The sequence below is a fragment of the Wyeomyia smithii genome, chromosome 2 (genome assembly GCF_029784165.1).
Source record: "Wyeomyia smithii strain HCP4-BCI-WySm-NY-G18 chromosome 2, ASM2978416v1, whole genome shotgun sequence".
In the NCBI taxonomy this organism is placed as follows: Eukaryota; Metazoa; Arthropoda; class Insecta; order Diptera; family Culicidae; genus Wyeomyia; species Wyeomyia smithii.
The window spans coordinates 42,017,162-42,035,254 of NC_073695.1; the positions used below are offsets into that span (position 1 = coordinate 42,017,162).

General features: G+C 39.7%; 1 protein-coding gene across 2 annotated transcripts in view; it reads left to right on the top strand.

The window, feature by feature from the left end:
• Positions 1-18,093, top strand: part of LOC129720690 (uncharacterized) — a 257,772-nt gene that overhangs the window by 74,463 nt on the left and 165,216 nt on the right. Inside the window, exon 2 of one of the 2 annotated variants that reach the window (XM_055672261.1) lies at positions 3,463-3,525. The exons of the other annotated variant lie outside the window; for it this stretch is intronic. The gene's annotated coding sequence lies outside the window, so the exon portion shown is untranslated. The remainder of the gene's footprint in view (positions 1-3,462; positions 3,526-18,093) is intronic. 2 annotated transcript variants of the gene reach the window in all.

Sequence of the window (18,093 nt, forward strand, 5' to 3'; positions counted from 1 at the left end):
AGCATCTGTTAAAAATTTTTACCAAGAAATTTAAAGTGTTTTCGGGAAATCTTTTGATGAGGATATAGAAAATCCCATCATCTCCTGGTGCTTTCATGTTTTTGAATTTTTTGAGAATATTTCGCACCTCATTCAAGTTTGTTTTCAATACCTCTTCAGAAAGAAATTCTTGGGTGGTGATCTGATTATACTTTTGGTTTACTTCATTTTCAATGGGACTTACTACGTTCAAATTGGAGTTATGACACTCTCAAACTGCTGAGCAAGTTTTTGAGATTTTTGTTCATTCGTTAGAAAAATGCAATCACCATTTTTAAGGACTGGAATGGGCTTCGAAGGTTTCTTAAGAACCTTCGGAAGCTTCCAGAAAGGTTTTGAATAAGGTTTTAGTTGTTCAACTTCTCTCATGAAATTCTCATTTCGCAAGAGAGTAAATCTATGTTTAATTACCTTTTGTTGTTCTTGAAAAATAATTTTCAAAGCTGGATCACGAGATCTTTGGTATTGACGTCTCCGTATGTTCTTCAAACGTATAAGAAGTTGAAGTTCACTGTCAATAATTGGTGCATTAAATTTCACTCGAGCTGTAGGAACTGATAAATTCCGGGCATTGAGTATTAAGTTGCTAAAATTGTCTAATGCTCTGTCAATGTCAGCACTGTTTTGTAAAATAATATCATCATTCAAATTTTCTTCGATCGTAGAACGATATCTATCCCAATTAGTCTTGTGATAATTTACCACAGATCTAGTGGGATTTAAAATAGTTTCATGGGAAATAGAAAATGTTATGGGAAGATGATCAGAATCAAAGTCAGCATGATTTAATAAATCACTGCATGAATGACTTTGATTTGTTGGTACCAAATCAATTGTAGATGGATTCCTAATAGAAGAATAATATGTAGGACCATTTGGAAATAAAACTGAATAAAATTCAGCCGAGCAATCATTAAACAATATTTTTCCATTTGAATTGCTTTGAGCATTTTTCCAAGATCGATTTAGATTTATTTCTAGTGAGTTTTTGCAAATCTCCCTTGAAATAATTTTTTCGCTCACCAATGCATTGAAAAGGCAAATACACTGCGGCTATAAATAAAATGCCAATACTTGTTTCAATTTCAATTCCCAAACTCTCGATAACTTTGGTTTCATGATGGGGTAAATCACGATGTTTTATTCGACGGTGGATAACTATTGCAACTCCACCACCGGCAACATCAATTCTATCAAACCTATGAACCATATAATTTGGGTTCTTTTTTGGTTTAATATTTGGCTTTAAAAGCGTTTCAGTCACAACTGCAATATGCACATCGTGAGCTGTTAAAAAATTGAAAAATTCATCCTCTTTCGCTTTTAAAGAGCGAGCATTCCAATTTAGAAAATTTACAGCATTATTTAAAATCATTGCTGAATTTCAATTTCATAACAATATTAGCTATAAAATTTATACCTACATCATACATCGTGTTACAGTTCAACAAAGCGGACATTAACTGTAGCATGGATTGTTGTAGGTAATCAATCTTTTCGGGTGTTGGAATACCTAAATCAATACTGGCTGACTTTTTAGCACCAAACACAAATGGTTTGTTACTGTTTGAATTTGAAATATTACCTGAAAGGACGCTGGCATATGAACAACCTGGTGTTGCCTGAACAAGATTATTTGTCTGAAATTTGTTATCTGAATTTAAATTATTACCTACAGACACACCTGCTAATGAAAGTGCTAATGATGCCTGAACAGTATTGAAAGTCTTTTGATTACCCACATTGACAACAGGTTGTTTAGGATTCCTACGTTGTCTGGAAGCAATAATTTTTGACCTTACAGGACAATTAAAGAAATTAGATTTGTGATTTCCCCACAATTTACACATTTGAAACTATTAGTGGTCTCTTTCGTGTGACTGGTGTCACCAAAAATCATACATTTTGCTGCCATATGGCAGTTTCGAGTTCCATGACCATGGGCTTGACAATTCCGACATTGCGTAAGATTATGGATTCCTCCATGTCTCTTGAAATTTTCCCACTTTATTCGCACGTTAAATAAATCACGTGCTTTTTCCAAACATTTCAAATTATTTACTTTGGTACGATCAAAATGTACTAAGTAATTTTCCTGGTGTAATCTAGTTTGATAAATTTTGGCATTTGCCTTTCGTTTCATCAAAATTACGTGGTGATTCTGACAAACAATCTTTAATTTCATGAATAGTTTGATAATTTGAAAGCCCTTTCAAAACAGATTTAAACGGTCTCTCTTTGAAAATTAACTTTCACATCCGACAGAAATGATGAAAGTTCTGATCGAAAAAAGTTAATTTAAATTGGAAGAAAGTTCGTCCTTGCGCGTTAACCCGTGCGCGATCACAATTCTTTACGATAGTTTTCACAATTTCAATCGACGGAATTGTGAAAACTATCATTACTTTACTGATCATTAGCATTATAATGCATACCAGACATTACTCGAAAAGAAAGGGAAAGAGGTAGAAGTCATTTTCGAAGAAATTCTATAAGTTTTTTCGGTTACCAAAAAAACAGAAAATCACTTGTACCATTTCATCCAACGAAATGATACAAATGATTGTCACTTAACGTCGTTCTGATGGTTCACAGTTCTTGCTTTGTATTTGCCAGTGGATGCCATAGCATGGAAGTCCCGATAGTAAAGCTATCCTAGAGAATCGAATGCGTTATGACAAGGTCAGATTCATTCTCACTTAGAATAAATACTTACCAAACAGATCCAGTAAGTGTAAGATACTTCTTTTTTTTGCTTCAAACACAAAATTTCATTTTCATTTACTACCTTTCTTCAGCATACTATCAGTAATAACCAATCTCCCTCGTTTCGCTTAGCACACAGCAACACGCGTCCATTCACCATCATGGCGCTACGCAAAGATATTTATTTTTCGCACCAGCACCCAGGCTATTTTATCCAACAGATGAAGAGTACTTTCGATTTTGTTCCATTGTTGTCGTGGGTGGCGCTGCAGTTTGTTTTTCTCTTTCTCTGTCTATCAGCCTTCGCCTCTTACGGCGTCATCATCGTCGTCGTCGTCATCGTCGCCCCGAAACGTACTACCTGGCCTGGGCACGCGACTGCTTTATTACCTACTATATCTACTGTACCAATAGCGGCTACTCGACAAAAAAAAAAAAAAAACAATCGACCCGCCAAGCCACCAAGAAAGACGATCTGTCTGCCTGCCTAACTGAATTGCGAGGGCGGCTTTCCCCGTACAGTAGCCTACTGTCAGTAGGTAATCAGCAACGTTTCGTTTTTCACACACCCATTCATATTTCTTCGCTTTGCTAATAAACCTAATAATAAATGATGGGCTCGAAATGATTTACGTAATGTTGTAACGTTAGACAAACTGCGAATAATTCGATTGGAAACCGAAATGATTTTTTCTCTTTCTTGTTATCCAATTACAGAAAAGTGTGGGGCTTCGTGGAATAAACTTAGACCAATTGTTTTGTAGCCATTTAATGCGAAGGGTAAGTAAATATTTAGAATATAAATTGAACTGTATTCAATCACACTCGGGGAAGCTCGGGGAATGGATAAATTCAACCTGTTCCAATAGCTGCGTCATTGGTGGGATAACCGTGGAGTTCATTCTATTGATTCGTTAACTTTATTGCCAAAGGAAGTTACACGGTGGATAGAAAAAAAAGCGAACAACAACGGCGTAGAGATAATATCGCAATAAAGCTACCGAAGTGGCAGTGATTTGAATTTTATGCCCGTTTTCGAAGTGGTAAAACAATCAAGCCGAATCGACGTTTTATGAGAAACCCTCTGGGAGACCATTAACAGGGCGCAATAATGTGCTTTGATATGGGTATAAATGAAGCGCACGGTTTTTGGGAACAAAGTAACGGATCAAGTTCCGCTAATGCCACACAGAACGGCACTCATCAATTCATTATCTCTCACATTTGTTTCGGATTCATGTCTGTTCATTCCAATGGGAGGTTTTATCCGACTGTAATCAACGTTTTCCTGATTGCTTTTGTTATATAGGCTGTCATTTTTGCTCATGTGCTTCATTTCTTGCATGCAAGAGTAGGTATGAAACCCAATGCAGAACATTGCTGCCAGCAATTCAGCCTCAACTATCTTGTGCAGGAGTGATTATTTCAATTACAATCCATTCGTTTGCGGAACTAATTATTGAAGCTTTTTCTGATTATACTGGTGTTTTCTTAAAATCATACAACTAATTAGAACATATGTTTGAATCATTTGTTTGTTTGGTTCGGAAAAAGTCCTTCAACAAAAATGTATTTTATACTGAAAATATTTGTCAAAAACAAACTTCTTGGTATTTGATTGATTTCATCTATTTAATGATACAAATGGTCACAAAACACAACGTCGATTCCATTTCACAAGCACGCCGACTCGCGGTGATGACTCATCTGCTCGTAGCTTTCGCGTCAAAAAACATAAATTCGTCCAACATTTAATTGCGCTTCTAGACTCCACCTCTCTCCATACTGGCTGGCCAGGACAGGCAAAGGACATTTCTTCCGATTCCCAGCCGGTGTGAGTTTTCAAAGCATCTCACCAAACCGAACCTCCACTGCCCGTGGGTCCAGCTGTGATAAATCGGTATGCTCACCTTCCCCCGATCCCACCCGGTACCGACCAGGCTCTGTGGATTCTTCGGGATGACTTTGTTCCCGCCGCGTTGCTGCTTTCCGAGACTTTTGTACTGAATAAGAGATAAATCCAATTGCGGTCCCCAACCCCGGGTTCGGGCTGCGGAGGATGCCTTTCGCTTTCGACTTCAGCCTGAGGTGCAGAGTGAAAAACTAGCTTGTCTTTGTATCGACCCCACAGCCGACCGAAACCGAATCATCTTCTCTTTGTGCGGTTTCCCACCGGCTGGCGAAATAATCCGCAAACAGTCACTGGTACTGGCAGCCAAGTGCACAGTGGGTGTTGTAAGTTAGCATTGTGAGCTTTCGTCGATTTTTTTGCCCATCGAACAACGACAGTCCAGCGGGTGGGTACGAGTCACAGTAGAGGCAACGTGCAATCGTTTGCTTATAATTTCAATTTTATTTGATAGTTTTTCTTCCGTCGTCTTTGTCTCGAAGAATTATTTTAATTTTTTGTCCGCGCAGCTAGCCAACCAGTAAGCAGGCAATCGATTGTTGTCTATGCGGCGGCGGCGCAGATGCGGCCTTTAGGGACGACAAGAAATGCTTCGAGTACAGAGGCACACAATTTAGACATATTTTTTGTACCGCTCCCGAGGAGTTGCGCGGTTTTGCGAGACCGAACCGACATGGTTTTAGAAGGTGGAATGGCCGTAGACAATTGTAACGAGATTTATATGCGAAAATATCGCTTGATCTCCATATAGAAGGAACACAGGAGCCGCTCGGCACAAAGTGCGAATTGTGCTTACCGCATGAGACAAAACGGGGACGAAAACTGGTGCAAGTAGGAAAGGAAAACCATCGAGACAGATGAGCAGCTCCGGTGGTGGCGCTTATCTACAGCGAATCTCCGATAGAGTCGGCGGCTTGCGGTTGTGGCCAAGGAAATGGCATTCGGTGGGCTGCGCAGTTCTTCGAAGCGCTTATTTATTCGACCATTTGCGGAACGGCAGCTGCTGCCTGGTGGAGGTGGAGCGCGGTTTGTCCTATAATAGACGCCAACAAAAACGACGACAACGACAAAGACGACGACGACGACGACGGTGACAATTCAAGCGTGATGCACGGAAGCGAATCCGCCTCTGACTGACAGCTGCAGTGACACCGTCTGGTGTGGTGCTGTTAAGCTGACGACTTTGACAGGCTTCACGGGTGAATTGATTGGATGATGTTTCGTTATTAATATTTTTTGCAATTTCCAAGGGAATCAGTTTCTAATGCAGAGATGCATACTGTTATTGAACGACTAACCGCTTGCATCGCTTTTGAATTGCTCAACACTTGCATTTATCCTCAAAATGTATCCTCCGTGTGAGGAAAAGTGTTCGATACAAGACGTGGGCAGAATTTCCGTTTGGAGGGGGTGTTTAATCGAAGAGAAATTGATGATCTAAGAACGATCAGGACTTCTACAAAATAATTTCTCGCTGTTGAAGCTCTTTTTTTTACTGTTACTTTATTTGCTTGGATTACAGTATATATAAGTCACAGCCGAAAGCATTCTTCTTATTAACTGTTGCTTCTTCTCACAATTTCATGAGGTCTGCAATATTCTTACCATGATAAGTAGTACACCATGTCTCATCATACATCTTGATTCTATAATATTCCGAGCTGTAACTATTGGCATCTTATAAATAACTACCTAACTCTAAAACTAGAAGTTCCGGAAAAACAAACACAAGAATAGGTATACAAGAAAAACAAATACTAGTATCACCCTTCACATCATATACAAATAAAGCAACAACAGCCAGCTTTCACAATAAACGTTTGCGGTCTTTTAGCCTTCTATTTCAAACGACGCTGTGAAGCCGTTCTTTCAATCTTGGCTCATCTACAATACACTTACCAAACTAACGCGTTTCAGTCAGAGCAGCTTCCTGGTTTATTTTCACAACGAATTTCAATTACCATAAATTAATACACGTCACTCTCGGCCCACGTGGCATATATTGCTAAGTAAATTTATTCAAACGCTGTCAATATCTAATCGTTTTGTTTTTCAAAACTTATTATTTTTCTAAGAAAGCGGACGCAAAAAAGGAGGAGCTCTCACCTTGAACGCTTGCTTCGATCTGTCTGTTTTTGTGATTTATGCCCTTTCCCACTCACGAGGTTTATCATGATTTTAAAATACTTTACGAGTTAATTTGGGTGAAATACTTTGTAGAAAAATTAGAGATAGTGCAACTTTGCAACTTTCAAGTAGTTGGATTTCCGAAATAAATTATGTTTGACATATTCCAAACTATGTGCACAATAGCGTCACATTGCGGTCGAACTTCGAATTCAAATTTTCACCAAGTGAAAGCCCTTGGTAACCTATATAACCTATATATGCTGGCGGTCGCCACTCTCTAGATTGTGCATCATTTCTCTTATTTTATGCAACTACAATTTTAACTTTTTTTTTTGTTCATCTATAATTTATTTGACACGGCACAAATACAATTTAATGTTTAACGGCGCCAATTATATCTGGTAGCTTACTTTCTAAAGTATCTTAATAACTAAAAGCAATTTTTTTATCCTCGCTGCCGACTACGAGCTGAAACTAAATCTTACTTAAAGCTATAATATTTTGCATTACAAGCACTGGTTTACTGTATGATGGTTTTCATTGCCATAGGTAAGCACATGTTCCGCTGCTGGGCCAAGATATTACGGACTGGCATATTGGGTTGTCTCCCTCGGGCCTTGGGAGTATCGTGCAGGTCTGATTGCTGTTTCCGGATCCGGGGTCTTAACGTGTTCTTGTCATTAGGCTGGATGCAGGCGGAAGGGGGTAGGACTAAACTGGGGCGTGGATGGATTTCAGGAAAACGTATATAAGGGACATGTAGGATAGGTCACGGCTCGCCAAGACATCACGAACAGGAACAGCCGACTACCTACCTTCGGCCTGCAGGGAAGCTATTAATTTAGACCTGGCGTCACGGTGTACAGGGCATGACCAAACAACGTGCTCTATGTCGTGATAACCTTCACCACAGGCACAGATACCACTTTCCCCGAGCCCAACACGACGGAGATGCGCGTCAAATCTATAGTGATTGGACATAAGCCGGGACATCACGCAAATGAAATCCCGACCTACATCCAACCCCTTGAACCACGGGTTCGTCGACACCTTGGGGATTATGGAATGTAACCACCTTCCCAGTTCCCCTCTGGTCCAAGCATTTTGCCAACTGATGATCGTATTCTGACGTACAAATGAGAAAAATTCATTAAAGGCAATTGGTCTTTCATAAATTCCACCGTTTGTTGCGCCCACCTTAGCCAAAGAGTCCGCTTTCTCATTGCCCGGTATCGAGCAGTGAGAAGGGACCCACGCTAAGGTAATCTGAGTCGATTTTTCGGATAAAGCACTCAGATGTTCCCGTATTTTCCCCAGGAAATACGGAGAGTGCTTAACATCTTTCATCGATTGGAGAGCCTCTGAGAACTGAGACTGTCCGTAAAGATGAAATAATGGTCCGTGGGCATTTTTTCGATAATCCCTAGGGTGTACTGAGTTCCAGCCAATTCTGCGACGTAAACAGAAGCAGGATTATCAAGCTTATGGGAGACGGTTAGATTGTTATTGAAAATACCGAAGCCAGTGGACCCATCAAGAAGTGATTCGTCAGTGTAGAACATATTGTCGCAGTTGATGTTTCGATATTTATTGGAAAAAATTTTGGGGATCTGCTGCACGCGTAAATGATCCGGGATTCCACGAGTTTCTTTAATCATGGATGTATCGAAAAACACAGTAGAATCAGAAGTATTTGATAAGTCGACACGATTTGGAATATTCGAAGAAGGGTTAATATTATGGGACATGTGATTGAAATACAATGTCATACAACGGGTTTGAGAATTAAGTTCGATTAACCTTTCAAAATTTTCAATCACGGGACGGTTCAAGACCTCACATTTGATAAGAATGCGAGAAGACAGGCTTCAGAAGCGGTTTTTCAATGGTAGTACTCCAGCTAAGACCTCCAAACTCATCGTATGGGTCGATTGCATGCAACCCAAGGCGATACGCAAACAACGATATTGTATTCGCTCCAGTTTGATCAAATGTGTGTTTGCTGCGGAGCGGAAGCAGAAACACCCGTACTCAATGACAGACAATACCGTTGTTTGGTAAAGCCTTATAAGGTCTCCTGGGTGGGCTCCCCACCATTGTCCGGTTATTGTACGAAGAAAATTCACTCTTTGTTGACATTTTTTCATCAGATACCTAACGTGACAACCCCAGGTGCCTTTAGAGTCGAACCAGACACCAAGATATTTGTGTACAAAAACCTGAGAAATCGTTTTACCCATTAATTGTGTTTGAAGCTGAGCAGGTTCATGCTTCCTAGAAAAAACTACTATCTCAGTCTTCTCCGGAGAGAATTCGATACCTAGCTGTAAAGCCCAAGCAGACAAATTGTCCAAGGTATCTTGCAATGGTCCTTGCAAATCGGCAGCTTTGGCTCCTGTAACAGAGATTACACTGTCGTCTGCAAGTTGTCTTATCGTGCATGAATTTGCCAGACATTCGTCGATGTCATTTACATAGAAGTTGTTAAGAAGGGGGCTTGAACATGAGCTCTGGGGAAGACCCATGTAGCTAATGCGAAAAGTTGCCAAATCGCCGTGCGTAAAATGCATGTGCTTTTCGGACAGCGAATTGTGCAAAAAATTGTTCAAAATTGGAAGAAATTCTTGTCGGTGAAGTTTACCCGAAAGAATGTCAATAGAAACGGAATCAAAAGCCCCCTTAATGTCCAAGAACGCAGACGCCATTTGTTCTTTGCGAGCATACGCCAGCTGAATATCTGTTAAAAGCAACGCAAGACAATCATTCGTCCCTTTGGCACGGCGGAAGCCAAATTGAGTATCTGATAGTAGACCATTTGATTCGACCCAGTGGTCTAAACGACGGAGTATCATTTTTTCCATCAATTTCCGGATACAGGATAGCATTGCAATCGGCCTATAAGAGTTGTGATCAGAAGCTGGTTTCCCTGATTTTTGGATGGCGAGCACCTTCACTTGCCTCCAATCCTGCGGTACAATGTTTTGCTCCAGGAACTTATTGAACAAGTTCAACAAGCGCCTCTTGGCATTGCCGGGTAGATTCTTCAACAAGTTGAATTTGATTCTATCTAACCCAGGTGCGTTATTGTTACAGGACAGGAGGGCAACTGAAAATTCTGCCATCGTAAAAGGTGATTCTATCGCGTCGTGACCCGGAGACGTATCGCGAACAAAGTTTTGCGCAGGAACAGAGTCCGGACATACTTTCCTGGCAAAATCAAATATCCACCGACTTGAAGACTCCTCGCTTTCGTTGACCGTTACGCGATTCCGCATTCTTCGGGCTGTGTTCCAAAGAGTGCTCATCGATGTCTCCCTCGACGTCTCGTTCACGAACCGACGCCAATATCCGCGTTTCTTTGCTTTAGCCAGGCTTTTAGGCTTGGTATTAAGCTCCGAATACCGTATATAGTCGTCGGGTATACCTCCCTTCTGGAAGGCCAAAAACGCGTCGGATCTTTGCGTGTAGACATCGGAGCACTCTTTGTCCCACCACGGAGTTGGAGGCCGCTCTTTGATCGTTACGCCGGGATATTTCTTCGTTTGGGCTTGCAACGCGGCGTCGAGGATTAAGCCCGCGAGGAGGTTGTATTCTTCAAGTGGTGGGTGATATTGAATCGACTCGACCGCTTTTGAAATCATTTCCTCGTATAACTTCCAATCGACATTCCGTGTGAGGTCATAAGGAATGTCAATTGGTCGCATGTGAGTTGAACCGTTAGTAATTGAAATAAGAACAGGCAGATGGTCGCTACCGTGAGGATCGAGGATTACCTTCCATGTGCAATCCAACCGTAGCGACGTCGAACATAAGGATAGATCCAAAGCGCTTGGGCGCGCTGGAGGTTTCGGGATACGTTCCATTTCACCGTTGTTCAAAATAGTCATGTCGAAGTCATCGCAAAGGTTATAGATTAAAGAGGAGCGGTTATCATTGTAGGGGGAACCCCAAGCCACACCATGGGAGTTGAAGTCTCCCAAAATCAAACGTGGCGAGGGAAGAAGTTCTATTAAATCAAAGAGCAACCGTTGCCCAACCTGTGCTCTGGGAGGAATATATATTGAGGCAATACAAAGCTCTTTACCTTGTATTGTCATTTGACATGCGACAACTTCGATGCCTGGAATCGAGGGGAGGTTAATACGATAGAAAGATTGGCATTTTTTAATCCCTAAAAGTACTCCTCCATATGGGGTGTCTCGATCAAGGCGAATAATATTAAAATCATGGAAGTTGAGATCAATATTTGAAGTAAGCCAAGTTTCACAAAGGGAAAATGCATCGCATTTGTTTCTATTTATTAAAACTTTAAATGAATCAATTTTTGGTAAAATACTTCTACAATTCCACTGTAAGACAGAGATAGAATCCTTCGTATACGCAGATGAATTAGGCATCGAAGGATACAATCGCTGCAAGGAGGGGCCATTGGGCAGTCAACTGCTTCAAAAATGATCTAACTGTTGGGAGGAATGCTGTAAGAAAAATTTCAATTGGATCGGGTACATTGAAAGTTTCAAAAATCCAGTCCACAATGTCAGAAAATTTCACTAATCCAGAGTTTGTTTCATCAACTGGGAGTGCAAAAGGAACAACCGCTTGATTTTATCTCTGCGCTGCAATTGGTGCAATTCATAACACGGGGTACATACAATCGCACAGGCAGACGAACCCGATCGATCGAGACGTGGCTAGGGAGAGCAGATCCGGCAAACGTAACACGAAACGAGTCTGACGGAGTGTACACTTTTGTGCCGTTGACAAGAGACACAGACCGCAATTGCTTGCAATCTATGATCTTTACTTTTACGTCGTGACACAAAGCATTTTTGAAGCAGCCAAAACCGTTTTCCAAGATACACTCGACCGACAGACTCGAATCGGTTATGACACCGTCGATCTCCACGTCTCGTGCGGGTATATAAACGCGATACTCGCGTGTGAAAAGCTCGGAGCGAGCAATAGCGTTGGCCTGTTCCAGGTCGCTGACCACGACACGGAGCTTGTTGGGTCTGACCTTGGAGATTTCGGTCACGGCCTTGTACCCCTCCGTCAGGTCTTTCGAAATCTGCAGGATGTTTAACGGCTTCGATTTCGGTCCTGCTTTTGGCCGAAAGAAAACAGTAAAGGTGCCCTGAGATCCGTCCGGGTAAAGCCTGGGGCGAGGGGGGACTGGAGAATTAACAGAGGAAGGGTTGGCAGGAGGGACAGGGTCGGAGGGGTTCGGGGATGGTGGCACGGGAGGCGAGGGATCTACATCCATCGCGCTAAATCTAGCGCACTAGCGTCGACAGAACACGTACCTCTTTACTTCTCCTTTGAGCAGGGTTGGTTGTCCGAACGGTCGAAGCTGCAGCCGTTACAGCCAGCAGCACCAATACAGCAGCTCCAAACAGCCACCAGCAGCGAGCCGGGTGTGTGATCACTCAGCACAGCGACACAACTCGCTGTCAACTGTTGGCTTCTTCTTTTCCTCCTTTGTGTTGAGATTCTCGTCCACTACTGTAGCACAAATCACTTAGCAGCCAAATCGGCTTACGCACCAGCAAACAGCCACGATGCGAAACAGTTGCACAAAGGCGGGCGACCTTGAACCTTCACTCGACCAGGCAAACAATGCCAACACTTGCTCGCGCGTCTTTTGTTTTATATTCTGTCGGAGCGATCACCAAACACATCCGATATTGATGCGTGTTCGGCCCAGAATGAATTTTAACTTTAACAGTGCTTTAGCTTCGTAAAATATTTTCTTCATTTAATGTTCATTTGATGTTTCTGATTCTTCCCGTAGTTATACATTTACCCAATTGAATTTTTAGATCTCTATTTCTGAAATTTTCATTCCATCTGCTGTCCGATTTTTTTCGTTCTACCCAATATCTTTTTTTCCCTTAGAGCAAAATCATTTCAAATAGCTTGGAAATACGCGAAAATTTAATCGACCATTTTTGATTTGAATGAAACTTTGCACACGTTTTTGGCTTCGCAAACTAAGCATTTTTCACAGGTGGAGAGATTTTTTACACCCATGAGTTACATTCTAAAAGGGCGTATACCTTTTAGCATAGGTTTTATTCGAAGCATTGTGGCCCAGAAACCGTTGGTTGTATAGAAAAACTGTCTGGGAATGAGTTGTAGGGAATTAAAAATGCACCATAAAAAATATACACTGTACAAAAAAAATTTTTTTTGACCAAAAAAAATTAAAAATAAACATTAAATTTCAATTTAAAAAAAAGAGTTGACTTTTATTTTATTTTTTTAAACAAACTTGACGTTAATACGCAACTTAAAAAAAAAAGTCCGGGATGGAGAAATGAAAAATAATTTTTTTATGGTAGATTAATTTTTTTATAAAAATTTTAATTCAAACATTTTTCAAAATATTTGTATTCTGATGATTTTAAAAAATGCAAAGAGTCATTTTGAATCAAAAAGCTCTGGGTAGTAAACATTCTAAAGGCATTGGTTTTCGAGTTGTTTCTAATTTAAGCTCGAAAAATTATAATTATTTAGGAAAATACACGTTTTTCTTAATTTATCCATGGTTCTCCAGCAAAAACCATACGTTTATCGGAATGCTTGATCAAAAATATTCAATTCATTCTTTGACAACAAAACGATTGGGCGAACGGTTCTCAAGAAAAGAGTTAAATGTTCTAAGTGATGTAAATATGTATAAGAATCAAATTTTTTTTTTCGAGTTTTATTATCTTAGGAACATATATTTTATGATTCGTCATCTTTTGAAAACAGCTTCGTTTGTATCTTATTTTCTGAAATCGGAACAAAAGAGTAATACTTTTGTGTGGCAGCTATTATTATAGATTTTTTGAAAATATTGCTCCATTCTGTTACTTCTTGTTCATATTCTTCATATGACTGAATGACATGTTTGATGATTTTTTATTATTTTTCTGATTAGACCAATCATACAATTCTTTTACGCTTGTAATGGGATGTTCATGTTCTTTAGCTAAGCTTGCATTTCCTGCCATTCGTTTTGATATGCCACCAATTGCATCGCATGGGCCTTTACCATGAGGAGTCGCTAAAAAATGCCACTCTGCATCGACGTTACGTTATAAAATTTTCATAAAAAAAATAATCTACCATAAAAAAATTATTTTTCATTCCTCCATCCTGGATTTTTTTTAAAAGTTGCGTATTAACGTCAAGTTTCTTTAAAAAAAAATAAAAAAGTCAACTCTTTTTTTTTTAAATTGAAATTTAATGTTTATTTTTAATTTTTTTTGGTCAAAAAAAATTTTTTTTGTACAGTGTATATTTTTTTATGGTGCATTTTTAATTCCCTACAACTTATTTTCAGACAGTTTTTCTATACAACCAACGGTTTCTGGGCCACAATGCTTCGAATAAAACCTATGCCAAAAGGTATACGCCATTTTAGAATGTAACTCATGGGTGTGAAAAATCTCTCCATCTGTGAAAAATGCTCAGTTTGCTAAGCAAAGTTTCATTCAAATCAAAAATGGTCGATATTCGACCATAGGTCATTTCGCGCGATCTTGCTCCTTTATCATATATTTCTCCATCTGTTTTGTTGTTTCTTTGAATTTTTCTCTCTACTACTCATTGCTCTTGTTTTTGAAAACCTTTTCTTCTTTTTGTATTCATTTCTTTCAGTACCTATAATCCTGTTTTCTCTTCTGTAATGTTGTATTATATCTAAATATGCTATGAAGTATTTCAATGTTCTCAAATTAAAAGTTGTTTTGAACGAGCCTAACATTTCTGGTGTTTTCATGCTCCATCTGGGTCATCCAATCTCAAGAACAAATGTGTCAACTACCATTTCAGATTCGGCTCAACGTATGCGGAATTATTTATATAAGGTCATCATGAAAAAATCTCAACTTTGGTGCTGATTGGACCACTAGTCGACCCTCTTTTCTGCAAACATTTTTTTTTTTTCAAAAACCTATATTTTTCAGTAAAATATATCAATTTAAGCGGTAGTAGCTTCCACAAAAGATAAAAGAAATAGCCGCAGTGGTCCAAGTCTGACAAAATGAAAAGATCACACTTATCAAGGGCCCAAATTCAAATTATAAACTATAAAAATTTATCCAATAACTGAAGGATTGTGTCCAAAGCCACAAGGTTTAAGTAAAATTTATTCACGAAAGAAAAAACTCGGCTGCTTGCGACGTTACCTTTACTTGCCGTATCAATAATTTAAAAAAAAAAAACGAAGTTTCCGTACACTGACTCTGCTCCAGATGTCTTGTAACTCTACCGGTGCCAGTGCTAGAATGAAATTAGCCGCCTGCCACAGCCGCAGAATGAAACACGCAACAGCGTTACATACTGTTGCGAGACTAAGAGTGTTTTGCTATCTGATATCATTTGGCACGAAAATTTGGTTGTCCATTTTCCAACTAGCAGCGCGATAAAAAAGCAAAGCCTTAATGCTACATACCGATTCCAAACACGATCTTCTGTTTAGTATACGAAGACTCCGTATTTTAGATTTAAAATTTGGTTGTTCAATTTAAAATCGAATATGAAGCTGATTGCATCTCTGTGCCATTCCCTACATTGGAAACAAGAAATTCTTCTGATACACAATTAAAAGCTGTTTCCCACACTAAAAATTTAACGTCCAACAAATTTTAAGCGGCCCCGTTTGTGTGTTGCCAAAATACGACAGCTTTTTACTGTGACAGAAGTGACATCCAATGCACCTACCGCTAACCGCCTTTATCACTACCACGGCAGCTGACACTCGGCTGCGGTTACCGCACGAAGACAGCTTTTTATTAGTGGAAGTACCACTGCACTTGCTACTGACGCTGCTACCACACCACAGCAGCAGGTGGTGCTGCCACTACCGCTGCTGAAAACCGCTGTCACTGCTGCTATCCGCCGCCGCTACTAACCGCTGCTATGAGTTGCCCGCTACCTACTGCAATTAGCTCGGATCATCCTAGTGGCCATCAACTAAGAAAATGATTTGCTTGAGCAGAGACAGGCTCTTATATAGCTCAAATAGTGCATTCCTGGTTAACCAGGTACAATATTCTGTCGAGTGTATTAAGTAAAGCCAATCAGATCAATCGAAATCTGCATTTGAACGAGGCCTTACAGTTGTCAATAGTACAACATTCCAAATAACAACTTTCTGCAAGTATGAAATAAATCCGTTGAAAACTAACCGACTTATTAGGATTTGACATAGGACAAAGGTAAACATGTATAAAACGACAACAACCCCCCAAAGAAACTGCGACAATATTGTAGTTATATTTACCGCTAACAACAAATCTTTTATGCAGTTAGATACACTAACTGTTTGGTAATGCACTTTTGTTTTGTAATAACTGTTACACTAAAATGCTATAATTTTCTAAAAAAATGATTAAGCCACAAGCTTTCCAATCAATCAAGGCTAAGCGCCACAGATGCAGTATAACATGCCATCTAATGCAGAAGGCCAATATGTCCCTGCTACTGCTCCGCAAGCGAAGTGACACAGAATTTGAAGTCTCAGAAGTAAACGCTGAAGCAATGAAACATATCAGCCCGGCTAGAGATGGGACATATCGCCCAGAGTTGTAGTGTAGCAGAAAATATTAAATATTCTTGCTGTTTCTTCCCTTGACACAACTGCTCATAGGTTCACTCGAGATATATAAGCGCATTTATTAGTAAATAAACTTTATAAACTGGTAAAAAAACCTTGCGGAAATGCTGCAAGAAATTAGATGTGTTGGAGCTCGGATCAAAATTTATTTTTGTTTGTTTTTTTACTAATACTGACAATTAGGCTTGTAAACGGTCAGCATTTCCATTTGATTTCGATACTTTAGCGTGCACCATAGTAGGCTTTCGCTCGTAAATATAAAACAACCGTTCCCTCTCACACAAACTACAGGATGGTCATTCGACACTCACGCATCTGTCATTTGTTTAGCGATGTTATTTTGGCCTGTTCCCGTTTACTTCGTTTCATTTATGTTGAGAAATATTATTACAAGATCAATGATATAGGTAATTACCAAAATCTCCGCACGCAACGTGCGTAATTCTCATTTCTAGAAAAAAATTCAAATATGTTTGAGAAAAAAACGTCGTGGTTTACGTGGAGTACTCGTTTGACGTGTTTGTTCAAAAATGTATTCAGACAGCGAACCTTGCCACCGTCAGAGGAAGAAGAAGACGATTGTCGCAGTGAAAAGTTGTTCTACCGTGACCATTTCGAAGCCTGGTAACAACTGTCAAGCTTGCATAGATGGTCGGCCCATGAATTGCTTTCTGGATTTCTAATGATCTCATATCTCTTTTTTGTTTGTTTCCGAATAAATGGACTTGGGCGTTATGCTTCTGGGGTACGCTTTATATCTGTTTACCCTAGTATTTCCCTGTTCGTTTTTGGATTCTCATTTTACACCCCCTGTAAATCTTTCCTGAGAGAAGTAATTCTACTTCAAAATCGTATTTGGGCGGATGCGTGGATCCAATTCCAATCGTATGCTGCAAAAACCAAGGAAATTCGTTGACAACCAAGCGACCCCCTTTTTGCTTAGATATTTATTTAACACCCCTCCTGAAAGAAGTGATTTTGCTTCAAAAAAGCGGTAGTGTTCCCTTACTAACACGTAGACAATCCATCCCCAGAATACCTATAACTCGGTGACGGAATCGTGAAAGGAATCGCAAACACGATCCGGAGAATTCCCACTCACGATTCTTATTTCAAGAATCCTAGAGCCATATACAGGGCATTCCTGAGGATTCTTTTTCAGGAATCCTTCTCAAGGACGCTCAGGAATCCAATGTAAGGAATCCTAGAGAATCTATGCGAATCGTATGTGTTCGTCCGGGTTGCCAGACATGTTACTTTTGCAATTGAAAAACTAAACTACGTATTTCAACAAATGAGTATATTTTGATTTTAAGTATGACACTTTTATGGTGTTTCTGAAAATATTTTACAAGGAAAGCAATTATCACCCAGAATTATTATGAGCATAACTCGAGTTACAGCGACGAGTTACAGCGAATAATAATAAAAAAAACTGTATTTCCAAGCAACTGGTCCAAATTTATATATTGTCTGAATTTTATACTTGGCTTTACATTGATTCTTTGCACTTAGAATGTCCATCATCATAACAGTTCCAGAGATATTGGCAAAATAAGAAAAATGGAAGGAAATCAGAGGAAATTTGATTATATTTGTTGGAAAAGTTGTAACTTGAGCTCAAAGTGATAAGCGCTTTCCGAGTGAAAAGTTTCATTGAAAACCGATGAATTGCCTGACTAGTTAGTGTTTCTCGTGTAAA